This window comes from Copadichromis virginalis, linkage group LG16 (genome assembly GCF_057382275.1).
Source record: "Copadichromis virginalis isolate Kocher_CV1m ecotype Utaka linkage group LG16, C_Virginalis_male_GT1.1, whole genome shotgun sequence".
NCBI lineage: Eukaryota > Metazoa > Chordata > Actinopteri > Cichliformes > Cichlidae > Copadichromis > Copadichromis virginalis.
This window is the reverse complement of record NC_140633.1, coordinates 37,892,228-37,919,139: the sequence shown is the minus strand read 5'-3', so window position 1 is coordinate 37,919,139 and position 26,912 is coordinate 37,892,228. Positions and strand designations below refer to the sequence as shown.

Genomic DNA, 26,912 nt, shown 5'->3' with positions numbered 1-26,912 from the left:
AAACTTCATATTCCCTTCTCAGCTTATAGCAGGCTCAGAGAAACAGATTCTACACAGTACATCATTTTATTTTAGTTTATTTTTAAGTGCACCCAGTGCCTTCACAGTAACATACCATGAAACTGTGGAAATTAACAAATGTGTGTTGTTCTAAGACAAGGTCAACACAGGTTTTGGTCACGTAACACGACCTTCGCCATGTCTACATAGGTGTAGTCTGCTTGAAATATTCCTCTCAGTGTTGCAGGCTGAGGCCTGATTCATGCGCACAGTGAACGACTCCTATGATATTAATTTTCTCTCCATTTGTTTACAGTCTACGGACAGCTAACAGGAGCAGAGACAATGATGACAGCTTTTATGATTTATGAGCCTGATGTTTGATTGCTGTGTTGCTGAGATAAATGGGATTGTGGTTAGTCAGCCAATGAGCTGTGCCTGCGCTTCTCCACTCTGCCACCGCTGTCAGGCACAAACCTTTCAGTGGAGTCATCATAAACTTCAAGACAAAAGCTTTTGATTGATTGCTCAGCGACAGTTATATGTCCTTAGTCATCAGTGAGCTGGTTACTCCCTATAAATTGATTACATGCATGCCAGCCGATGAATCAGAGAGTTGTGGCCTACCATCTCTGGTCAGGAGAGTGCCATTTTTCTGTCCTTGAAGCATCTTTTACAGGAAGCTCAATGTCACTAGACTGGCAGTGTTACCACTGGTAGGACACGAGCAGCCTTTTTTGCTCCCTGGATGTGGCACATGATGCCAGGGGAGTTTTGACTTTTGCCTGAATCAGTCAACGTGTCTGGAAATTTGTTCCATTTCACCCTTGGTTTGATTTATTTTTGCACGGGGAAAAAATGAAGCTGAGGACTTGTAGAGCTGATTGGTTGGCTGTGCCTGTGGTGGGACTGAGACTGCAAACACATGAAGAAGATCCACTCGTATATGAAGAACACCTGTTTTATTTTAAGTCCAGGTCAGGCCATAAATCACTCGGCAAGCTGCTGGCAGCTACTGATGCTGCTCATCTGGATCCCAGTATACAAGTGGCATACAGAATGGGCTGTCTTTGAACCCCCATTTATGCATCTGTTTATTATAGTTTAACACATTAACAACATGCAGTGTGTTAAATTAGCTTTTCATAGTTTATCATTAAATCCTCCACCCTTCAGACCTTATGCACTGCATCTAACACAAATTAAAAGCACGATAAAAAAAACTGCGTCATTGTTTCATTATGTAGCCAAAGAATAGTATTTTACTAAAATCAAGTTCTTGTTGAAAAATGTATCTATTTATTTATTTATTTGTGCCAGAGCAACCAATCTAAAAAGTCCAGGACAATATTTATGTGTCTTAGTGAGAAGTGATGGATAATTATACATTTAGGCCTTGTAGCGTGCTTTTTGGGCTGCGCGGGTGATGCATCTGCTGATAGACTAGCTCAGAACATTTTTAATGTCAGATTTTTCATAAATGTTCTAAAACACGGCTGATTGACCGATCGACCGAACAGAAAGACTGATGTTAATTCAATTAATTTATTTTATGTTATTTATACAGCACCAAATCACAGCAAGAGTCGCCTCAAGGTGCTTTATATTGTAAGGTAGACCCTACAATAATACACACAGAGAAAAACCCAACATTCATATGACCCCCTATGAGCAAGCACTTTGGTGACAGTGGGAAGGAAAAACTCCCTTTTAACAGGAACAAAACCTCCGGCAGAACCAGGCTCAGGGAGGGGCGGGGCCATCTGCTGCGACTGGTTGGGGTGAGAGAAGGAAGACAGGATAAAAGCCATGCTGTGGAAGAGAGACAGAGATTAATAACAAGTACGATTTAATACAGTAAGGTCTATTAACACATAGTGAGTGAGAAAGGTGACTGAAGAAGAAATACCCAGTGCATTAAGGGAATCCCCCCAGCAACAAAGGGAGGGTTCATGTTATGAAGCGCAGATGCATTGGACAATCTTACAAATATTTTAAATGTGTCCCAGGAGTAAGTTTATTTCGAGTAGTCAAGAAGGTGGTCAAAGTACAGTAACTGGAATAAAAATTTTCTGTGATCAAAACTCATAAAACAGCAGCTCTTCTGTAAAGTTTCTGCCTTTGCCTACTTAAATGATGCCCTGCTCTGCAGGTGTTTGAAAGTGTCATGAAGTGGACAAAATAAAGATTCGAATGCTAATAATTTTCTAGCTTTTAGCGGCTCTGTGGTATGGCGGTGTACACATTTGCTTTTACCTGAAAGGTCCTTGAGGGTTGCATTAATAAGGGTTCTCAAGCATACACAGTCAACACTGAGTGTAAATAAGGGAGCAGCTGAAAGAAGCTGTATCTGTTGATGTTTTTGGAGTAAATGTTTTAATATTCTGCTGTTATTTAGATCTTATTTAATCAGTTTTAAATTTTAGGCTAAGTTCAGTCTGGTGTGTGTCTTTGGATTAGAAAGACTAACTTGGCCTGTCAGGTAATGGTTCAGGTAGAAAGGACAGGAAGCCAAATGTGGCTTTATTTCATTTACCCAAACGGAGCTTATAGACTCATCTCACGCAGATCTGCGGTTTGATCGGAACAGTTTCAGCTTGACGATATCCTTAAAGACCATATTATTGATGTTCTTTTAGTGAATATATGAACAGAAGTGCTGCTTTGAGGTACAAATCAAAGTTCTCTACGTGACCGTCTCCTAGCCGAGGGTGTACAGTGTGTTTCACTAATTGATATTAATTGACTTAATTATCATGCATGTGTTTGCACTCAAGGCACTACACATTGGTGGAGTGTACTTCCAGATGAATGGTTGTCCCTGTCACAATCCCACAGCTGGGGAGGATGCCTTGAGTGTGACTGCTGGACATTAATGACAAATAATGTGTTGTGTTGTGGTGGTTTATTTCCCCTCTGAGGGATTAGTCACTTGCCACTGGTCTCATTTGCTCCGCTATGCCACAACTTTTACCTTCCCTTTTCCATTTCTAATGTTGTTGTTTTTTCAATTTTCTGGTAAAAGGTAAAACGAGCTGGTGTTTTTTTTTAAACTTTTTTTTAAACAACTCTATCCTGGCATTTCCACAATTACTCCGATTGGCCCAGGGCGTTCTCCATTGTTGATCTGGGTGTCACAAGTGATATCTCAGACATGGCTGAGTGGACTTTGAAAGCACTTGGAGGAGTGATGGTTTTTATCATCGCATCTTAGAATTTATAAAAGCCCGTGGCCATAATAGGTCTGAAACACTCTTACGCCACAGGAAAGCTCTTTCTCAGCATTTCTTTTTATACTATGATGCACATTGCTTGCATAAGAGCTTCAGTAATGGAGTAAAGTTCCTTCTTTTTAATGCTTCTCTGCAGCAGTGTTTTATTCTAGGAGAATAATTACTCACTGACCTCTCTGATCCAAGGCTTCCCTGGTAGTCTTTGGATTTAACCAATGATTGCATGTCTGCTTTTCTTGTATGTAAACTCTCGTTTGTTGTGTCAGGTAACAAACAGCTCAGGTATCTTTGGCCTGTTTCATGTCATAATCAGACATACAGGTGCCAAAATAAACTGGGATCTTGAGTTTCTCCAGATTACTAAAAAAATATCAGATTGTTTTAAGAAAACACAAACATCCACCAATTTTTATCGGCTTTCAACTACATTTCTTGTTAGGAGATGAAAATAAGTGAACATATGGTACATGAACCAAAACAACAAGCAAACAGAAAAATGCAGCAGCTAGGGAATGACACACACAGAAGGGGCTTTGTCTCACACGTTTGGCAGTTCAGACGTTGTAAGGATGCAAAATATGGAATAAACAATCTAAAAATAAACGTTATGTCAGTGATGTGAAGAGATTGTGTCTGTGCACACAGTATAGAAGTACAACTTTAAAAGACGTTTAAAAAAAGTAGGTATCACTTAAGTTCCTGGGTGGAGACCTTCATGTAAGGCGTTCATTTTCCTGATGTCACGTCTTTGACTGATGTTGCACTGAAATTGGAGCATGACGCATACGTATCTGAGGTAAGAAGTTATTGGACATGCTCCAATAACTTCCTCCAGTTTCTGGAGAAGCTGAAGGAAACATATTTTTCTTAAACGGGTGACATTCTCCTTTAAGCGACTGAATCACCAGCACTCATTGCTGAATCACTGAGTTCCCATTCATGGGTAACAAAATAGAGCCGAGTAGAGTATGGCACTTGGTTGCAGAATTGTAATTCAGTACACAGTGGACTGGATGTAGAAACTTTTCCCTGTGCAGCTGGCGACTCTGATATCACGCAGCCAAATTAAACTGTTGAAAAATGCACACACACACACACACACACACACACACACACACACGTGGAGACGGAGGCAAACACTTAAGCACACTGAACAAGAAAAGCGTTTTCTGCTGTGTGAATGAGAAGCTATGGCTGAATGACTGAGCGTGTCCTCTGTGTCTCGGTGAGGTCGACAGCCCTGGGAAGATTACAGGGGAAGCACATCAAATGAATGAGAAAAGAAGAGATGAGAGGAGAAGAAGCGAACGGATCAGGAGAACCCGCAGTATTACACTTGCTTTAAGAGAATTATCTTGGCGAGGTCAGAAAGTTGACACGGACACACATAAAACATCGCCCGACTTAAATCTGTCAGAGCTTCATCTCTGTGCAGATTCATATTTTTATTTTGAGTTAACAGACAGTGCTGTGCTAGTCCTGAATCACTCCTCATTTTTCATATTTCACTTCCAAGATATTGTAATATAAGTATATATAAGTTAAAGGTTTTCTTTGGATATTGGCTCCCTTTTTGCCCATTTTCAGTCCCAATCCTTTTACCTGACCACTTTCTGTTAACAGAAACAATTGATTTAAAATGTTATCTTTATGCACTAGCACCCACAAAATATATTTATTTAGCTGAAACTATGAAAAAAGCTTGTAAGGCAGAAAACAGTGTTTTTTTTACACTGGTAGTGTGTCCTTAAAATTTGTAAGGAAACTGGACGAAAGAAGAAATGTGAGGGCTAAGCACTATCTACAGCAGATGAACAGTATTTGAATGTCGTGTCTTTAACAAAAATGGAAAAAATCCAGCAAAGACCCACAGGATCTGAGAGATGCATCTGACCCTGTGGCTGAAACATCTGCCGTTCTCTAAAGCCTCATCAGAAATGCTCTCAGTGGAAGGATGTCTGTCATGAAGCAAATTTTAAGGAAGGGAAACAGGGAGAAAAGGTTGCGATATGCCAAATTACACAAGAACGGTGGAGCTCTGTCAGGGTTTGACTGCATTATGGACAGTGGTGTTGGGGTCTTGTAAAAGACACACAGTGAAACACTATCAGTCGTGTACTGGTCTCCTCAGAGCCTGGACCTCAACATGACTGAAACGGCGTGGGATCATCTTGACAGAGAACTTTGAAGGTTCTTGAAGAACTCTGCAGAACTATTCCTGAAGACGTCTTAAAGGAATTTCTGTAAAAGCTGCCTCAGAGAGTTCAGGCTGTGCTGAAGAATAAAGGTGGTCATACCATACCTTTCATGTATGTTTGCACGTGTGAATAAATCCCATTTTCCTAACAACACATAAAGAAATCAGTGACTTTTACGCAGCACATGCATCATTAAATACTATCACATTTGGCTTGCCTCATGGGCAGCTTATATACACACACATTATAATCTGGCTTTCTCAGATGGAAAATGTTGTAAGCTGTGAGTACAAAGACTGTGTTGTTGACTGGGTGCAGGACCCCAGTTGAGAGAGTCTGTGACACTAACGGGTGGCCTGCGTGGCTGGCAGGAAAAGCAAGGGTGGGGTTGAGTTGTAAATGGAAGCTGTTTCAAAATAGTCTCCCAGACATGCGTCACTATAGCCGGGCCACAACACATCTCCCCGTTCTTTCCCTCTTACTAGTTTCCATATGTTCAGTTGGCACCATTCTCCATGCTGTAAGGCTGTGCAGATGATTCAGTTTCCTCTCAGTGCCCTAAATATGTGAACAAACATTTTATAATCAGAATAATCATTCAGTTGGTTTGCAACAGTTAAATCCACAATAAGACATTAAGGTTTTATTCTAATAAAGGTTTAATTAGATTTGACTTAAAGTGGCTATAATCAGATTCATTCCAACGCCATCCACTGTACGTAAAATAGTCATGTATTAGCAGGTGGAGACTAAAATTTTATTATCCATTAACAAATTTATGTGTCTTGATGGCATTGCGTGTCTGAATGGGTTTGTTTGATTCATTTCTTTATGAATCCTCTCACCCTAACGTGTATACCCTCCCTTCAACGGCTGTGCATCCCCTCAGGGGGAACCATAGCCCAGTTTGAGAACCACTAATTTACACTCTGTTGTGAGTGTGCCGCACCAGTGTTGACTGGAATTTTCCAATTGAGGGTCGGATTGATGTGGTGAATGGATTGTCGCTATCGTGCCGTTTCGTAGAACAGGGTTTGCTTTAGGTTTTCCTTGAAACGTCACACATCTGTACTCAGATCTTGTTTGGGGAATAGTTTCCATCGTGAAAAGATTTTTTTTTCCCAACAGATTTTCTGTCTACATCTTATCAAGTTGTCTCGTCTGATGGGAGAGCCCACCCCGAACTAGGCCCCCTGCTTATTAACATTTATGCTTTCATATAACTTTGGTAAATCCTTCAATTCCAGCTGAAGCTGGAAGTTAAACATCTGCAGAAACGTTGTTGCTGTGCATTTGCAATTTAGTACAATGAAAATAACTTCCCGTCTCATTCAAGTTGATGTATGTGTGGGGGGGAGTAAAAATAGAATTTCTGCATGATGTTGAGGTCGTGTTCACAGCCGTAGATGCGCTCAGATCTTCACACTGTATGACATCAATAATTCCTGCACTCGGTTGCTTAAACATGTTCCTCATTTCATGGATTTGTGTAGAATTGTGCAAAAGCAGGCACTAGGTGCGCTCGGCGAGAAAGTATTGCAGAAAGAAAATAAAGAGACTAATTACTTTTACAGCTTGAATGCATTATGGAAGCCTTATTTACCGCATTCTCCTGCATGGAGCGCTTACTGCTTACGATAAGTCTCTCCTCATACCTTTTCTTTTTATGAAAACTCAGGGGAACGGTTTCCACCCCCACTTTGGATAGCATCCTGTTGACTTCATTTTTTTAGGTTAGCTCACCTGTTCTGCACAGAGTATACTCAGCAAGCATCCATCCCGAGGTAGTCGGTCCACTGCTGCCACATATCATTGTGAACACTTTTTGATGGGTTGTCAGAGTGATATTATGTTCTGGGAGTTGTGTCCTCTGGAAAAAATGATGACTCTGAAGGAAAATGTGTCCAAATAAAAGCCCTTTAAAGGGGTGTTGGCCCTTGAACATTTTACATGTTGGTATTGTGCACGCTTTAACTCTTTGCAGCTTGGAGTATGATTATATATTCTGTCATATTTCAGGCCTGCTTATAGAACAAAATGACTAGATTTGGGCTGGTTTCTGAAGTTAGTGAGGGTGGTCTCTGCTGATGCACCTGCCTTTGGAAAAAGCCAGAAACGGTTCTAATGGTCACCAAACCACGTCTTTGTTGATATATAGTGAGGTGACAGAACTTGGGGGAGGTAATCAGATGTTTTCTTTTTGGAGGAAAGACTTTAAAAAGATTAGTGAGTCAGTAAGTCATTCTTAATGTTACATAAATGTTAAGTTTCTGACCTGTAGACTTAACATATTGCCAGACAGAGTCATAATTCCATCAGGTGACTGGTGTGATTTGCACTTGATTTGCTTCAGGACCTTGTTTGTGTGTGTTTACATGTGGCACGAGCACAGGAAGAGCGAGCGCTAAACCCTGCAGGCCACAGAGGATGCTGGCTAACTCAACCCATCTGTGGTGTATGCCAGGTGTACACTTGTTGACTTCCAGTCAGAACACATTTGAGTTAAATCTCACAGTGAAAGTTTTAAACGAGCAGCGAGTGTAATGGGGTGTTGCTGTGGTATTTAGCTCAAAAGCATTTGATGGGAAGAGCTCCAACATGCAGGAGTCTGTAAGAATCCAAGTCAAACTGGACCTCACAGAAGCTGTTGATTTTTGTGGCAGAGATGCATAAACAGGCTGTTGCAAGATGTTTTGGGCTTCGGCTTCACCGCTGACCAGCACTGTCTCTGTTGTCTCTCATCAGCTTAACTGCATAGTGGACTGATGTGGGTTTTACTCCCCATAAAGCTGTATGTCAAGCAAAGCGGTTTGTTCACTGCACTCACACGCCAGCCAAACTTCAAAGTCATCGCAGCTTTATGGAAACTGTAGGTTTTATAGTGGAAATACTTCATTATTATGTACTGAGGTCAAAACTCTGTAGTACCAAGCAGCTAAATGGAACTATTTGGTCTGAGTAACAAAAAAACAAAACAAAAGACCCCTACAGGTTAGCCAGTTACTAGGTTTTGCTGTGTGATGTACAGTAGTCAGCCAGGAGCCCACCCGTCAACCTGTATTTTACTCCTTTCATCTCTGAACAGCCCAAGGTGGTGGAACAGTTCTCGGCATGTTTCCCCACTACAGACTGTAGGGCTCTTGTATTTACCTCTGTGTCCTGTCCTTCCTTCTGTACCAGTGCTAGAAGCTTCCTTCTTCTGCCTCATCTGCCACAGCCTTAAGCACCTTTCTGAGCCCGAAGCCAGGGATTCCTAGGTACTTTAGGAAATGCGGAGTTAATGGTCTCCTGAAGCCTTTCAGCTGACTTCCATATGATGGATGATTGCCCTTACTGTCCTTCGGTACATTTGCAAGCTTTGTGTGCGACTCCCTCTTCACTCGGGCAGTCTCCTTTCCCTCCTCACACAGAATAGTCCGTGATCGCTGTCTTAGCAGAGGTGAATCTGAGGATGATGTCTAGCTGGAAAAGTTGTACTTTCCTATGGGAACTGTTCTTAATGATCCAGAGCTCTCCTTTCTCATCCTGCACTGGTTCCTACAGTGTTAGAGTCACGTGGCGGGCCCTGTTTGCGATTCAGAGACCTTTGTAGCTGTTGTGGAGCTGCTTATCTCGCCATCTGTAAGAGCCCTGTGACACTGATGCTTCGAAATGGTAAAAAAGATGCTGCGGCCATAGGTTCTGGTGATCACTGACATGGCTGGCTTCTTCTGAATGTTGCCATTATATTAACCTGACTGATCTGACCACGACACCTGAAGCACAAAAATAATAATAATAATTTCTTCTGAAACAGTCCATCCTCTGATCTGCTGACTTAGCCTTTGGGGACAGTGCTTTTGGGTTTCCAGTACAGTCAGCACATATCCAGGCCAGGACTTCCTGTTGCGTCTGGAGATTAGTACGAGTGCAGATAAATTTTGAAGAGCAAATAAAAGCTAAATCACTATTAGACAGTAGTTGATGTGAGATTCCATTTCTGCAGATGCAATCCCTTTTTTACTGTCCACATGGATGATTTACCTGCATGCAATCAAAGCAGGCCCCAATATGATTGGCCAACACTGCTACAACAGAATAAACCAGAAAGCTCCAGGTACCAGAAATCTTATCCTTTGCCTGAAAATTCCGCATATTCACCTTCATAAAGATATCTTCAAATTAATTTGGATGTATTACACTATGGCAGATTATAGGACTCTTATTTTTTTATTGTAAATTTGAGTTACTATGTGTTCATACCAACTGCTTATAGTGTAACAGAATTAAGGCTTAAACACTCTGAAATGACTACAGGGCTAAAGTCACTGTGCATAACTAACTACTGATGTCCAGATGAAGAGCTAAGAGCAGATTACATACATTTTGTTAATGCAAACACGCGCAATCACTGTTGCTGTCGGAGACGCCGCAGGTCAAAATGTAAGTAATGTGCTCAGTCAAACAACACTGACCTCTTTTAGTACAACAGCGCGTTGCTTCCATTCTAATGTGTGGCTCTGAATAATTTACATTACAAGCCAAAGGGTTAATCAGACTGATGGTGTGTCTGCACATTGCTACAGTACATTGTGCGTAAGCCGTGCCACGCTGGGTTATGTAAAAGTGGCTCTCAGGCATAATTTCTCTTGATGAGGTGACTATTATTTATGAAGTATTTGTATTTTTGTCCTCTGTTGAAATGTCAAGAGTGTCTCATTTATTTTGTGGTATACCCCTTGGTGCAATGGTTGAGTCAGAGATGGGGAAATGCAGCGGTCAGATCAGTTAGCTGTGCGTTGACAGATCGCCTGTTTGATTTTGATTAAGTGAAATGAGATTCATTTATGGTGTTCATAAAATTGGATTGTTTTACTTCCTTATCAGTTAATGAATTTGTTTATGTAATCCTCAGATGCTGACTTTATTTGCATTAGTAATATTTAAAGAATTTGTTTGAGTTTTGGGCTTAATTACTATTTCTTTACTTTTTGCTGAGAATCAGTCGAAACTGAACCTGCTGTAGCGTCTTGTGGGGTTTAGGCTGAGATGTTTTGGCGCTTTGAATGCTGGCAAGATGCACAAAGCTGTCAGAGGTGTCAAAAAAGGCATTTTTTCTCTGAGCAAGCAAGAAAAACAGATGGTTGGGGGAAAAGAAAGGATGTGGGCAGAGATTTGGGCGGGACAAGGAAATAAGATAGGCACTGGAGAGCTTTGGACACACTGGTTCTGTTTTTAGGAAGACATGAAGTTTATTTTTGTAAAAGGAAGATTCGACTCTGTGCTTTGTTGTTCTTTATTTCATTGTGACACTCGACTTGATGTGTCAAATATGAAACCCTGTGTTGCATCAGTTGTTTCTTCATGTCATATTTTGACATTAGCAGGGCAGCTTTGATCACCTCTTTAATTCAAAGGGTGGAAAGGTTTATGCTGCTGCACGTAGCTTAAAATAATTTATTAACCAGGGTGGATTTGCTGACCGCGTATACCCACCTTCACACGGACTCAGCAACTAACATTTAAAGCCATCTGCGATGGTCCGCTGAGCAGCTCCACAGGAGAGACAAGATGCTAATTCCCCAAAGATACCTTTGCAGCAGCATTTGGAGTATTTGAGAGTGAGTCATTCACTCCCCCCTCACACACTTCCCTCGTATGTGACTTTCATCCTAATCCCTGACTTCAGCTTTAAAAGTGAAGGCTTTTTGGCAGCAAACAGCCTCAAAAAACCGTCGGCTGTCACACCATCTGCATAATGATGCTGAAGCGCGCTGAAGTTTGCTGCAGTCATCTATCACCTACATAGCATTATCCACTATGTCACTTTGACCTGCTTCCACCCAGTGGTAACTCTTACAGATGCTTCTGAATCGTGGGTAGTAAATGTCACACGGAGGTCAATGAGAGAGGTTATGTAATTAAAAGACGTTTCCCAACTTCCATTGTTCCTCATCAATGATCGAAGCTGGAGGCTGCTTCACAGCTCGCTCACTGACGCTGTTGGGAAAGGGTTGCACGGGTGGGGTGTTTTCCGTAGTTGGATTATGTAATGGAGTGTGAGTGCAATGGAATAAAATAAACAACCAATCTTAAGCATGAATGGCGTTTATGTGTTGGTGCTGTAAGATAGCGGTGTCGTGGAGTTATTGGTGGTTTCTGGAATTCCAATCAGTCCACGTGGCTAATAAGCATAAGACACACGTGGCATTTATGTCAATCCAGAGTATGCTCGTAAACTGTAGACTTCACGGTAAAGCATCCCCCCAGTTAGCTACTGTGTTGACAACCAAAGCAGTTTTCGTACCAGTCTGCAAACATGTTTATTTCTGCTGTCAAGTCGGGGATTTGAACTCGGGTCTCTGTGGGGATTGATTTGCTTCGAGAAGCTGCAGTTTCTGGCACTTAATCTTTGGCTTCATTTTTCAGCCCCAGAGGTTGCAATTTGGTCTGAAGTGAGAATGCAAATGTTTTTAAAATGACTAGTGAACCCGCTGATGAATTAATATTATATTATTACACTTTTCTTGTGCATGGCAGCGACTCTCTCTTCTCTAACTGAAAGGAAGAAACAGATCACTGAGCACCGATTTGAGCATCTTGCCCTCTGGTAAATGTGATGTTAAAATACAAGTGAACTTTTTCTCAGTGTGGAATCGGGGTTAATTGGACTGTGTTCAAAGTTTGGATTAGCGTACAGAAGGCTTCATTAACAGCAGTTGGCACTTGAAAAGCCTTTGTTTGTTTCACAAATTAAGCCGTATGATATGTAAAACGCATTTAGGAATCAGCAACCTGCCGATGTCGTTCGTGATTCGTTAACGTTAAATTGCATACCAGTTCCTGTCTTTGGTTTATCTCGAGTAACATCTGCCTCTGTTTCTGGCTGCTCATGTGGAAAGTACAGCTGTAATCACTAAGAGTGCAGAGTCTATGCAAGGAAGAGAGAAAAAACACTGAATCAGGAGCCGTGTTTGTTGGAGACCTAGCTGCACGTCTTTGCTTCTGCTAGTGGGGAGAAGGGGTCATTTCAAGTTATCACCCTCCATTTCTCTGAGATTTCACTTTCTTAAAGCATTGTTTCATTTCAGACATTCTCACAGTTCAAGAGCCAGCAGCGTTCTCCGTGCTGTCACATCTTTTTTTCCTCTTCTGCTCATGATAGTTAGCGGAGGAGGCAAGGCAGAATCCCCAGAGCAGATAGTAGCAGGAGCTGAATATTCTTAAACTCAAATTGATGCATTTGCTGCTGCTAAATTAGCGGTAGCATACACTCGCCCCCTGAGAGACTAGGCGGCACGATGGCTAGTGTAGCCTCTGCTCCTCCTCTGTTGTGATACTCGGTCATAAGACACAAGAGGGAGGAAACACAAGGTGACTCACAGCTTATGTAACAAATCTTACACTGTGTTAACAAAAAGAAACCAAAGCTGTTATACACACACTTCGTAGATTCTCCAGTTTGATATGCAGTGTTTGTTTTTTCTTACTGCGCATTTTACTGTATTTGTATTGCACGAAACCAAGGATGGAGTGTACATGGTGGGTAATATTAGTCAATGCAATGCGACGGTGACCCAGACATTACTCATGTATTGACGTTTTGGGATCACTAAATTCTGCCGAGGCCATTCATTTGTAACAGTCAGCTTTACTTAGGATAAATCAATACGGGGTCCTGAGGACCAGATAGAAGTTAGACGTGTTTTTGTAAATATGGAGAGCACGAGGAGTATTTGATTCAGGGTGTATTGAATAGGCATGACATAGAATGGCGTGGTGTTTGATTTCGTTATAGAGAAGAATGTATTTCACTGACCTTCAGGGACTTGAGCGTCAACCCAATATTTCACGAGGCGTGTGAAATGGAGAATTAAATATGTAAGACCATATTTTTTGTTGATCGCTTGTTTTCTCCTAGATAGAAAGTTCTGCAGTTTGTGGGGTGGAAAAGCTCCTGATCCAAAGCTTAACACATTATCCATCAAATACGGTGAAGGAAATGTTACAGCATGGTCATGCACGGCTTTGCAGCGGAACCGGGACACCACATGTTTATTGATGATGTGACTGGTGATTGGAGCAGCAGGATGAATACTAAAGTGTACACGGATTGAAGATGGGTGTTACAGTTACAGCGAACTCTCTGGACTCAAAACCTTTTTGTTGATAATTTTACTGGTCTAATTTATTCTGTATTTTAACTTGTTTATGTGCTGTTTTAATGGCATTTAATATTATTTAATGTGACCACTGGTCTGTGTCAGGCCCTTCGTAAATACAGGGAGTGCAGAATTATTAGGCAAATGAGTATTTTGTCCACATCATCCTCTTCGTGCATGTTGTCTTACTCCAAGCTGTATAGGCTCGAAAGCCTACTACCAATTAAGCATATTAGGTGATGTGCATCTCTGTAATGAGAAGGGGTGTGGTCTAATGACATCAACACCCTATAGCAGGTGTGCATAATTATTAGGCAACTTCCTTTCCTTTGGCAAAATGGGTCAAAAGAAGGACTTGACAGGCTCAGAAAAGTCAAAAATAGTGAGATATCTTGCAGAGGGATGCAGCAGTCTCAAAATTGCAAAGCTTCTGAAGCGTGATCATCGAACAATCAAGCGTTTCATTCAAAATAGTCAACAGGGTCGCAAGAAGCGTGTGGAAAAACCAAGGCGCCAAATAACTGCCTATGAACTGAGAAAAGTCAAGCGTGCAGCTGCCAAGATGCCACTTGCCACCAGTTTGGCCATATTTCAGAGCTGCAACATCACTGGAGTGCCCAAAAGCACAAGGTGTGCAATACTCAGAGACATGGCCAAGGTAAGAAAGGCTGAAAGACGACCACCACCGAACAAGACACACAAGCTGAAACGTCAAGACTGGGCCAAGAAATATCTCAAGACTGGTTTTTCTAAGGTTTTATGGACTGATGAAATGAGAGTGAGTCTTGATGGGCCAGATGGATGGGCCCGTGGCTGGATTGGTAAAGGGCAGAGAGCTCCAGTCCGACTCAGACGCCAGCAAGGTGGAGGTGGAGTACTGGTTTGGGCTGGTATCATCAAAGATGAGCTTGTGGGGCCTTTTCGGGTTGAGGATGGAGTCAAGCTCAACTCCCAGTCCTACTGCCAGTTTCTGGAAGACACCTTCTTCAAGCAGTGGTACAGGAAGAAGTCTGCATCCTTCAAGAAAAACATGATTTTCATGCAGGACAATGCTCCATCACACGTGTCCAAGTACTCCACAGCGTGGCTGGCAAGAAAGGGTATAAAAGAAGAAAAACTAATGACATGGCCTCCTTGTTCACCTGATCTGAACCCCATTGAGAACCTGTGGTCCATCATCAAATGTGAGATTTACAAGGAGGGAAAACAGTACAACTCTCTGAACAGTGTCTGGGAGGCTGTGGTTGCTGCTGCACGCAATGTTGATGGTGAACAGATCAAAACACTGACAGAATCCATGGATGGCAGGCTTTTGAGTGTCCTTGCAAAGAAAGGTGGCTATATTGGTCGCTGATTTGTTTTTGTTTTGTTTTTGAATGTCAGAAATGTATATTTGTGAATGTGGAGATGTTACTGGTAAAAATAAATAATTGAAATGGGTATATATTTGTTTTTTGTTAAGTTGCCTAATAATTCTGCACAGTAATAGTCAGCTGCACACACAGATATCCCCCTAAAATAGCTAAAACTAAAAACAAACTAAAAACTACTTCCAAAAACATTCAGCTTTGATATTAATGAGTTTTTGGGTTCATTGAGAACATGGTTGTTGTTCAATAATAAAATTATTCCTCAAAAATACAATTTGCCTAATAATTCTGCACTCCCTGTAAACGTTACTTACGAGGCTGTAGTCTCTGCACAGATTCATCCAAATGCTACAAAACTGAGGAGTTTCTCAAGGGAGAATCTTCAGTGACCAAATCATTCACCTGATCTCAACCCAACAGAGCAGGCTTTTCAGTTACTGAAGACAAAAAGTGAAAGCACAAAAACCCACAAAAACACCCACAAACAAGCAGCAACTGAAGGCGGCAGTAAAGGCCTGGCAGAGCATCTCAGGGGAGGAAACACAGCATTTGATGATTTCCATGGGTTTTAAACCTCAGGCAGTCATTGTCTGCAAAGGATTTTCATCCGAGTATATAAAAGTAGTTTGTCCCATTACTTTTGAGCTTCTGAAAACGAGGGCGTGTATAAAAAATGCTGCAGTTCCTAAACAGCTAATGCTATGCTTTTGTTCTAGCTCTTGAACTAAGGAAGTCTGTGGTGGTGCACAGAACCTAGGAGGAGGAAACTGAGTGTAATTTGGAGGAAGATGGCTCCTTGAGGAAGCTCAGAGAGATTTAATGCATCCTGGCGACTGTGTTGAATACAGATATGAGTATGACACACATAGACTGAGTTGCACGTATGCCCAGCAGATACCACGTGGTCCACAATACAGACCCAGCTAGTCTTTTTTAAATGCACAGCTAATAGTTCATGTTTCATTGTGTAACTGGTTTGTTGGGTGTTATTGATTTGACAATAAGTAAACATGGGTTTGCTGGTGACGGCAAATATATTTTATTCCATCAGGTCAGAGAAATTTGGGGATACCGGAACAAACTAATAATTGGTGTGTCCCGTCAGCCTCTGAGCAGCTGCTGTCTGGTCCTGCACATGCACATGGTGTTAGTCTGCAAACAGTGTGCAGTGAAAGTTGTTTAGCCTGATGTGCAGATTGTCACTAGTAGCTAACTTAGGCTGCTCCTTCTTCTTCCATCGCTTGTGCGATATTTCAAACTGATCTGCTGTCAAAAAATGCAAAAATGATGGCTGTCTTGTTTTAAAGACACATTAAAAACACGAAGTCGGTGACGAACATTTTGATGTACCTGCGACTGCTTCATTATTTGACTATAATGAATGCTCATAATGTGAAGCTCCAGCTACAAAGAAATGCTGGTTTGCATTTGTAACCGGTAATTTTGACTATAGAGTTCACAATTATTCAAATTTATATACTATGTAATAGGGCTGCACGATTTTGCATAAAATGAGAATCACGATTTTTTGGCCCAGAATTGAGATCACGATTCTCTCACGATTTTCTTTTCCAGTATAAATATTTATTGCACTTATTAACTGCACATCAACTTCGTAACAGTTGAGACTGAACATAAAAACAATAAATAAACATAAAAACAACAAATGTCTCACGTTTTGTCGTTGCCGCAAATGTTGTACTGCTTGAAATTCCGTCTCCACCGTTGCTCGACGCTGCGTGTACAGAGCAGGTAGTGCAACAATAGAAAAATAGTTGCGGGACGGCACTGTGTAGCGTTTGTCTAGGATGTTGATCATTTTCCTAAATCCCCCGTTTTGCACAGTGTTGATGGGAGCCATATCTTTGGTCAGGTGATAAGTGATAGCCTCCGTAATTTCTTTGTGCCTGCGGGAGTTCGACGTGTATAGGGAAGCGCTGTATAAGGTTCCCGTTATTGATGTTTGGGTGGTTGACCGGGACGGATTTTCTCCTGTCACTTTCTCGTCATCCCTGATGTCTTCTCTGTTGTTTTTTTAGCAGCCAGCTTCTGTATCACGTGGTATAAGGCTCCGCCCTTGTCATCTGTTGAGCAGGAAGAGTGAGCGCTTGTTTTCATGCAGATTACGTCCCGGATCAAAATGCGGTACAATCGTCATCGTCTTCTTTTTTTTTTCTCTCTTTTTTTTTTTAATCGTTGTCATTTGGAAATGAGATCGCACATAAGTATGAATCGAGATTGCGATTTTCTAACGATTAATCGTGCAGCCCTACTATGTAAAGTATAAATGATATTGCAGTGATTTCATAAAGTGGATTATGGGTTAACAGCCACAGTGTTACTCTTAACACACACATTTAATGGAACTTGTGTGAGAGCATTATTCCTCATGCACTTTTCCTGGTGTCAGCGTTAAATGTGTTACTGACTCTTAAACTTTGTGGCATTTGCTCTTTTCGCTCTTTGTCACTGTTGAAGGACAGGTTTGCAGGGAAGTGTGAGACGAGTAACTTTAATTCATTTAGAAGCCTGCCATTCACTTTCAGTCCATGCTAACCTTTCTAGTGTCAACTCTGCCTGTTGTTTTCGGGACACCTCTCTGTCTCTAACAGTTACTAATGCGATTGGACAACGGCTCAGCATCTGCTCCCTGTTTACAAGTCTCCTCGGATGTGTTGCGTGTTTCTTGCCACTGTTTGTTCGTTGCTGCTGTGCTGTGTCTCGCTGCTGGTCAGAGTCGAGCGAGCCGCCCGGGGCGGGGTCAGGGATGGTGGCCGGGCAGTTTCTTCACATGCCGTGGTGATCCGTGACTGTGCTGGATGCCGGGAGAGATTCCTGACCTTGATTTGTTTCATTTCTGCTCCGGCATGATTTTCCAGCATCTCTTCAGAAGAAGTCACGTCAGCTCTCTTTAAGAAGTAATACACTCTGTGCGTGACACTATAGTCCATAACACGACGATGACAAATGGGCTGTTTGTTTTAACTGGACACAACATCACCGTAATATCTCAGTATTTTTAATAGCTATTTAGATATGTGTGAGACTGATGCAGCAGAAATGTGTCCAGGACCTTTACATGTCACACATTTTATTAATAATCTTCTTTTTTCTCCTTCAGGTTCGGCGTGTGGTAAATAGCTGCTGTCCCTCAGAGTTCTCTGCACAACGGTGAGTTCAGCAAAAGAAGCTTTTTAGTGCTTTGCTGTAGAAATGTACCACTACGCTCTCGTCATCTATTGTGGAGACAATCTAGTCAACAAAAAGAAAAAAAATATGTTTGGAACATGCGAGACACGTTCGGTATTATATATAAGGTGACATCTGCTGACTACAGGACTCATTCAAAGCTGGAGTCCCTCCAGTGATGGTGGCCAAATGAGGGGTAACATTACCTGTCAGTGAGAAATGAAGCGGCTTCGTGTTCGGTACGAGACAGAGTTCATAAACAGCGGTGTCAGTTATATCGGCGCATGATGCCAGCACACATCACTCCTGGTATTCAGCTTTACAACACAGTGGATATTCGCAGTTTCTCTTCCCCTTTTCATGTCTTTTTTTCCCATTCGGTGTATCTGCTCCAGTGTTTCTATTTTTAGAATTGCTCAAGTACCGGGGGATCCTGCACTCTTCCCCCTTTCCTTTGCTACATCTCCTCCATTTACCCCCATTTCAGCTGAATGTCACAAGCCCTGCTCCTCTGCGTCAGGTTGATTCATTGTAAGCCGTGCAAATATGTGTATATGTTGCAGCTGTGCAGTAAAAACAAATTTTAAAAAGTCATCAGCGTCGTTGACTGTTGGGGTCTTTAGGCGACCAAGACGACACCGACTCATGTCAGTGGTCGATGTTTAGCTGTTGTTGTTTTTTTCCTCATCATTCAAAGAACTTGGCTTCGATTTTTAAGTGTTATTTTATATTTTTTTATAACGACTATTATTGATTTATTCATTTTTGTTACAATAAAAACAAGTGAACACACTTATTGGTTTACTTTTGCAATAAAACGCCCCTGCTGGTCATTAGAAAGCATGCAGGCACTTATTTGATATATTTTATATGTTATATACAGCACAGTCTGGATTTTGATTTCACTTAGTACCTGGAGGTTTGGATATCTTGGCCTCTGCTGTCCCAGTTTTGATCAGTATAAGCCTCTTGCTGGTGCCTATTTTATGGTTGAGCACGTCTTTAAAGCAAGATATCTTAAGTTGAATAGATACGTTATCTCTGAGAGCCAGGGATCGCTCCGACCTGGGCTGTGCTATTGACAAGAGGAGACATTTACCGTCCTCCTTGTGCGCCTCCTAAATAGTCTTCATTTTCATGCTGGGTGCCCGGCGAGGAGGAACTGTCAGGAAGCGAAGAGGGCCATCTTGAAAAGACTCTGATCGCCGCGTTTCACAACATGAGGCCTTCCCCCGCGGGGCTCAGGTGAAGGCACCCTGCAGAGAACTTCCTAAGGACTGTTTCATTTATCCCAGGGTGAAGGTGGTGGCGTAAAAAAGTATAGAAAATCATGAAGCATCATGGCCAGCTATGTCTGGCTTCGTCATCTGCTGCTCCCGCTGAGCAGACACTCCTAAACCGCAAACATCTACCTCACGGCTCGACAAGCATTCGCATCTGAATCGACCCCAAACGCACACACACGAATACAGACACACAATGCACATTTGGCGACACAAGCACATATTTGTTTGCTTACATCTTCTAATTAAAAAACAGCCCCTTTCCATACAGACATGCAAGCCAGACCTGCTGTTAATTTCCATTATTTGTAATGCTAAATTTCCAGCCAATGCCTTATTCTGTGTGTGTGTGTGTGTGTGTGTGTGTGTGTGTGTGTGTGTGTGTGTGTGTGTGTGTAACATTCTCGTAGTTTCTGTGATTGGAAACACAGCCAGCAGTATTGTGCCTCACCGCCATTATAGTAATGAATATTTAGTGCGGTGTTGGCGAGATAGCTGACACTGACCCAGCTACGATGTGATGCGATGCTGCTGGGTGAAAAAGCATTTGACAGCATTTCTGTATTTTTTTTACTATTTTTCAGCGAGCAGGCGATGTGCACAGTGACCAAAGCACCAGATTTAAGAAGAAAAGGTAGCTCAGCTGTAGACTTTGTGCTGGTGCTGCCGAGGTTACTCCTTCAGATGATTGAATCTTTATGACCAAAAGAACTAGGCTAGACATATTTCATAGGTGTCATAAGTACACCGTTTTTATACATGTGTAAGCAATGCAGCAGCGCACATTTGGAGGGCTACACGACCCATGTATCAGGGAGGGAATTGGGAACAGGCCAGTAAGTCACTTTGAATCTAAAAATAGGAAAATTGTTTCTGTTTATTCAGATTTGACTGACTCCAATTACGAGTATGATTCTTCACCACATCTGCCGGCTGCAGTGTAAGCGATCCAAACTCCAGTTTGTTTTCCCGAAACCAACATCCACCTGCTCGTCTCACGTCACATGGCATCTTTGTGTCAATATCTCTCTGTGCAACTTCCTCTGTCACCTCATATATTTCTGTCCAGCGTGTTTCTGACCAGTCTGACGCTGACCAGATGCAGAAGATTAGATGACCACATGTTTTAGTTACAGGAACCCTGTAACAAGCCGAAAGCAGATGTGGTCTCCGTTGCTCAGGAAACAGATCAAACTTTTCCTGAGGAATCGAAGCAAAGTTCGATGTTTCCACAATAAATCTTTTTTAATATGTAAAAAGTCAAATATTTTAAATATTTTGCTAGAAAAATGAGAAAACGCGCAGCTGTTTATTGAAACATTTGCAAACAGGCCTGTTTTTGTTTTTGTTTGGCAAAAACTGTAAAATTCTAACGAGCTTGAAAGTCAATATTTGATATGAACGCCTTTATTCTTTAGCACAGTCTGAGTCTTTCTCTCATTTCTTTAAGCATGTTCAGGAAGAGTCCTGCAGCCTCTGTGAAGGACAGTCAGAGCTCTCCTCTGCATGTTTCTGCCTTTTGTTCTGTTCTCTGGTCACACACTGCTTCAGTAGGGCTGAGGTCCGGGCTCTGGGGAGGCCAGTCCATGACTGATGGTGTCCCACTCTGTGTTTTTCCATCCGGGTGTCCTTTTACTGCATTTGGGATCATTGTCGTGCTGAAAAGTGAATCTGCTGCCAAACCCTTTGTAGATTCTGACGGTACTTCTCTGTGTTTATATTTTCATCCGTCTTGATCTCCAGCACCTCAGGCTGAAATGCTGCCCCAAACCGTGTCAGAGTTTTCACCGTACTTTACAGATGGCTGCATGTGTTCACTGTAATATCTCTCTTCTGTATTCTTCTTTTCATATTCACACACTTCAGCCTTTTCTCCCTGCTTGACAGCCATCCTTCTACTGAGACCTTTTCTGATCAGGTTTCGGTGAACAGCAGATGGATCAGCTGAAGGAACAGGTGCAACTCTCAGGTCCTTACTGGATGTTTTCCTTTTTCTTAAGGACATGACTTTCAAATACTGTTCATCTGCTGCTTTTATCCTCCACTCATCCAGTTTCATCAACATTTTTTAGGACACTGCGAACCTGCTGGGAAGTGTCAAATTTTCAGCTAATAGCTCTTTGGGAATCACTTTGCTGCCTCTTAAACGGCTTTATCTTTGGTATTTTGCATGCATTCAGTGAAATAAATCAAAATGAATTTCTCAAGCTCACGTTGGGAAAAAAAAAATCTGTTTCTTTGGAAGCAAAACGTAAAGAAATGAGGGGAGGCTCAAGATGCTTGCACAGTACTGTACTTTGGGCCGATGTCTTTACTCGTAGCAGCTTGTCAAGTGTGTCTACCTAAAAAATCAAATCCAGAGAAACACAAGGAACAAGTTATTCAGTCAAAGTGAAAGCCTGGCTGGAACAGTATTAGTTTTATTGGTAGAGAGGAGACGTGATTGTGTAAAATTGGCTTCTGCCTCAAAGTTCCTTCCATCATCTGTCCTCTAATCTCAGATTCTCATCCTCATAAATCATTTCCCTCTGATGTTGCTCTTGGAAAGCAGCTGATTAGGATGCTTTGCTGATGAGCACAGTGTGCTGTGTGAAAATCAACATCAGCATTGTAAAGTATCATAAAATAAACATCGCCTTATTTCTTAATAGAATTATGTTCCAGTGTTTTGGCTCGTCTCACTTCAGATGCCTCATATGGTGTGTGTGATCCAGCAGCCAGAGCGGTTCAGAGCACCGGATCGCTTTGATTAACGCGTCTTTATATGTGAAGAACGCATCTGGAGCTGCTTTTTTTCACACTTATTACCGACACCCTGTTAAGCTGCTTGTCGTTTTCTTTTTTTCCAGCATGTAACTGGTTATTGAACTTGTCTGCCCGTCCATCCTCGCCTTTGACCACACCGACGGCGAAGCGTCTGGTATCAAAGCCCGCATCTTTTTGGAAGCTGGAAAGCAGTGACCAGATGTGAAAACAGTGCAGTCATTCAGACAAATCTGCAATAAGCAGCTGCTGTCGCTGATAGTGTAGATTCAATCCTGCAGACTCAGTCTGCTTAGTGTTTCAATGACATCTGTTTTAAACCGCACAAACTGCCAGACAGAGCGTTAGACCATGATTGAACTTTTTCCCGCTACAATGGCGGGATTGTGTTTACATATCTTCACTTTAACAGCAGCTCTGTATACCTCTTGGATAAATTATTAGGTAGGTATTATTATTTGGTTCTGACATATTGTAAATATAGTCACTGTAGGTATGACTCTACACTTGTGGCATGTAATAGAACCCCTTGGATAATATACAGGTGTATCAGAAAGAATCATCTGATTTCAAAGTGCTTTAATTCTGCAGCCATTCACTGTTTAAACTTTACTTCAGACATTTATGCCATTCATGTCTGAATAGGGCTTCCTGTCATATTAAAGTTCGTCACGTGATGTCATGTTTTAAGCAAAAGTTATTTGCCATATTGGAGATATGATACAACCACCAGAAAATGTGCATTTCCTGACTGGCTGCAGGGGTTCCTGGAGGTTGCTGGCTGTTGCTAAAGGGTTGCAAAAAAGTTTCTGCACCAAACGTCTCAGATTGATTGTTTTGGTTATTAACATTTTGCCACATTTGCCTGTAATTAGCTTGTAGTTAGCAAGTATTTATAACTGCTAAATGAGCAGTAACTAAACTTTAGAAAGTGTCATGTATAAAGGAATTGTAGAAGGTTCACCTTCAGAGGAAAACTTGTGCCTCAGCGCTGCACCAACATGTTTGAAAAAGCATCGTTTTTACCTTGAACACAAAGAGAATCTGCTTCCTGTTCATGTTGCACTTTTTACAGTTTCACAACTCCTCAGAGAGTCGCTGGATCATGTTTGTGGACACGTCTATAAACTACAACCGCACCAGTATGCTAGTGACCAAATCCCAGAAGGTCGATTGTGTTCATCTGGACGTTGTTTTCAGAGGGAGAAATGTTTCGTCATTCATCCAAGTGACTAAAGCGATCACAAGGTTTTTGCCAACTGTTTGGGTAATACACATTTTTTCCGGTGGTTGCCAGATGGTCGCAGCGCAGCCTGTGTGACTGCTGCCTTATTCATTTGATCTTACATTGTCACCATGATTGTCATGCATTCAAAATGGCAGACGAATCAGTGTCACGAGATACTGTAAGTGCTCACACATGTCTGTGGGAAAGCGGTGCTCTGTCAGTCAACTATTTCAGGTCATACTGATCAAGTCCGTTTCATGGATTTTGGCTAACGACTTGTGATTGACCAGTTGTTAGCCGGCTAGTGTGCAGATTCACAGTAAGATCCACTCGTCACTCTTACAATCACATCACAAAACACCAAGACAGCTAAAGGGCTCATATGGAAGCTTCAACATGGAAACTAATGGGTGTTAGCTGCATCCACCTTTTAGATTTCCTGTAGTAGAATCTCTTCACAACAATAATCCTGCTTGTTCATGACGAACTTGAACTGGTCTTATTCTATAACCCAGTGCATGTGAGTGCAGAAACCACAGGACAGTTTGTGTTGCAGGTTTTAGTGAATTTCATTAATGAAATGATGAAAATCCCAAACCCCAAAAAACAAATGAGTAATTAAACAAATTTAATATTTTATCTTAAATTGTTGTGCAAATGATGCATCCTCAGTGTCATATAACCATATGGATTGCTTCTTTGTGCCAGCTGTATATTGAGCTTCTTTATTCATTTGCACATACATCCACAAATTGACTTGCTGAAGACAACACCAGCTTGGCAAGCATCACATATTAGTGTACCTCGGATCAGCCCATTTGATCAGACAGACAATTTACACAATAATTACTGACAGACTCGCAGATAAAACCGTACAGTGTTACTAATGGAAGCGCCCCCACAGGAATAAAAATCCATCACCCATGTCTGCGTTGGTTATCTGTCATTCTAAGCATAATTCTCAGATCATTTCAAATGGAAAAACCCTCCTCGGCTGTCTGTGCACAGATCTGCAGAGACACATGTTTGGAAATAGCGCACAGAAATCCAAATGTGATCACAGAACACGAGCAAACACACTCACCACGAGCACAGACTACACAGCTGACAGACTCGGGACTATCGCATTACGTTTGCAGAGATAAAACAAAGGGTGGTGGTCAGCACTTCACCTTCAAACTGACATCTAATTGATGTAAAATATGAAAGCGAAGATTATTTTCACGACCAGCCTCGTGTTTGGCTCCGTTGTGACACTGCGAGATGGATTATAAACAATCCGCGACAAAACATAATCAGAAACACATCACTTAACACACAAACAGCCATCTTTGTGTTTTTGAGAACATCTGCTGCAGTTTTTGGGGGATTTCAGTATCAGCTTGGTAGCTAACGTTAGACTGAAATATGAACTGAAATCTGCAAGTTATGCTACGTCTCCTTTTTTAATTAAACATCTTGATTACTTGTTAAGGAAAACAAAAAGTCAGGTTGACAGTGAACAGTTAAAACAAAAAAAATACACAAATTCACACCTCCTTGGCAGAGGTTTGCGCTCTTAAAGGTGCTTGTTGTTGTCGCTGCTGTGCTGTGGGTGGCCAACTATTGTTCTTACTTTGTGTTTCATTCCTGAAAAGATGCATTCTTAAATTAATGAGGCTCATTTAGGTGCCACAGTGGCCCCGAGCCGACATGCTAATGCTTGCCCCGCTAATCAGCCGCCACACCGAGTCGAATCGGCGTGGTGGCTTATCAGATCAGATTGTTTTGGTCTTAACCAGTTTTCACTCAGTCCTGCTGCTGCTGTTATTACTGAATTTCTCCAGCATGTCCGGCAGGACAGAGAGCCTGTTGTGTGGTCCTCCTCACCTTGATCAGATTACACATCAGAATTAGCATAATTACAGCTGTCAGGGATTTAATTGGCGAGCTATAATTACTGCAGGTTTAAAGAGACTGTGTTTAAAGAGATGCACGTATATATGTATATTCTTGTATTTATTTGTGGATGTGTGGATTTACTTAAACCTAAAAATTAACACTGGATTGTGGATATCATGGTTGTCTCATACACAATAAAGGCAGTGAGTCTCTTAATTTAATGTAGCTGTCATTGATTAAAAATATCTGTTGTCACAGTGCTGCTGCTTTTTTGTTTGCCTCTGGTAAAACCTGTTTTAATATTAAAAAAGGCTATAAAATGCTCGTGTGCAGGAAAAACCCTGTACTCGACTCATTATCCCTGAAGTCCCCGGAGGATCAGTATGTGAGTTCAAACACTAATGAACATCAGAAGAAACATCGGTGCAGGAAAAAAGCAGGGAAGCCCAGCCTTAAGACATCAAAATGGAAATTATGAACAACTTTCTGTTGTTTGATATGTTTGAGATTGACACGGACACCTTTTCTAAGTCTCTGCTTTATTGTTGGTTTTCTGACGGACGTTTCAACTACCCGACTGGTTTTGAAAGGCGTTTTAACCATAATCAGCATAAGACATACAGATAGCCTGGGATACCTAGCTGCAGGATGACAGTCATGCACTTGGTCAATATAAATTCTGCCTGAGTTGCACTTCATAAAGTGTCTTGCAACCAGATTCAGAGATTGCTTAAAATGAATCACAGCGTACCCCCCCTCTGCCTCACTGAGGGTGCAGTCAGTACAAACCAGATGGATTGTATGAAGCTGCTCTAAGGGTAGCAGAGGTAGGGGAGAAGCGGAGCGATAAGAGATGGAGCTGCGGGGTTTCAAATATTAATAGAGACGGAGTGTACACCAGACATTGTGCATGCATGAGCTGTTTTTGTACACTCCAGGTTTTCAACAAGCTACGCACTCCCTACCACCGCATAGTAAACCCATCAGTCTGTAAACAGTGGTAGCCAGGAATCATGGAAGCGTAGATAAATGGACACGAGGTCTGAGATAGATAACGATGATGACATACTTACAGTCAACCCTGCTATATCACCGACGTCCTGTAGTGACGGCACAAGAGCTGTATGTCTGCATCTTGTAAGCTATCTAAACAATAATATTATCGTTGTAGCCTTTATCATATCAAAAACCTACCAACTGAAGGAGAAAAAGTGTTATTTTTGCCAACATTACAACTGCGATTATGTCTGTATATTAAACTGCAAGTCTTTTAGGATTTAAAATCGCAGATTTGCATCGCTCTGATATAACTGGTATCAGATAACATAATGCAGTTGCTTGTTTGTGAAGTCCTCCCACGGTTCTGCTTAAAATCTACAGAGGGTGAGAAGAATAGGCAGGAAACAGCCAACTTTTCTTTTTTTTGTTATTTGCCAGATGAGAGAAATAACACTCACCCACAGCTGAGTAAATTTACTGACCATTTTCTGTGTAACCCATGAAACACATAGCTGCTGGCTTTAACGCTGCGGCTCTGTTCTATAGCTTTTCAAGACACTGTTGAATATTTAAGTCAGAGATAAGAGTTGTGGCTCTTGGGATTTTAAAATAGCACTTAAACAAGAT

General features: G+C 41.7%; 1 protein-coding gene across 2 annotated transcripts in view; it reads left to right on the top strand.

Moving 5' to 3' along the window:
- Window positions 1-26,912, top strand: part of adarb1b (adenosine deaminase RNA specific B1b) — a 129,188-nt gene that overhangs the window by 32,733 nt on the left and 69,543 nt on the right. For both annotated transcript variants that reach the window (XM_085434704.1, XM_085434706.1), the window contains exon 2: window positions 18,064-18,113. The gene's annotated coding sequence lies outside the window, so the exon portion shown is untranslated. The remainder of the gene's footprint in view (window positions 1-18,063; window positions 18,114-26,912) is intronic.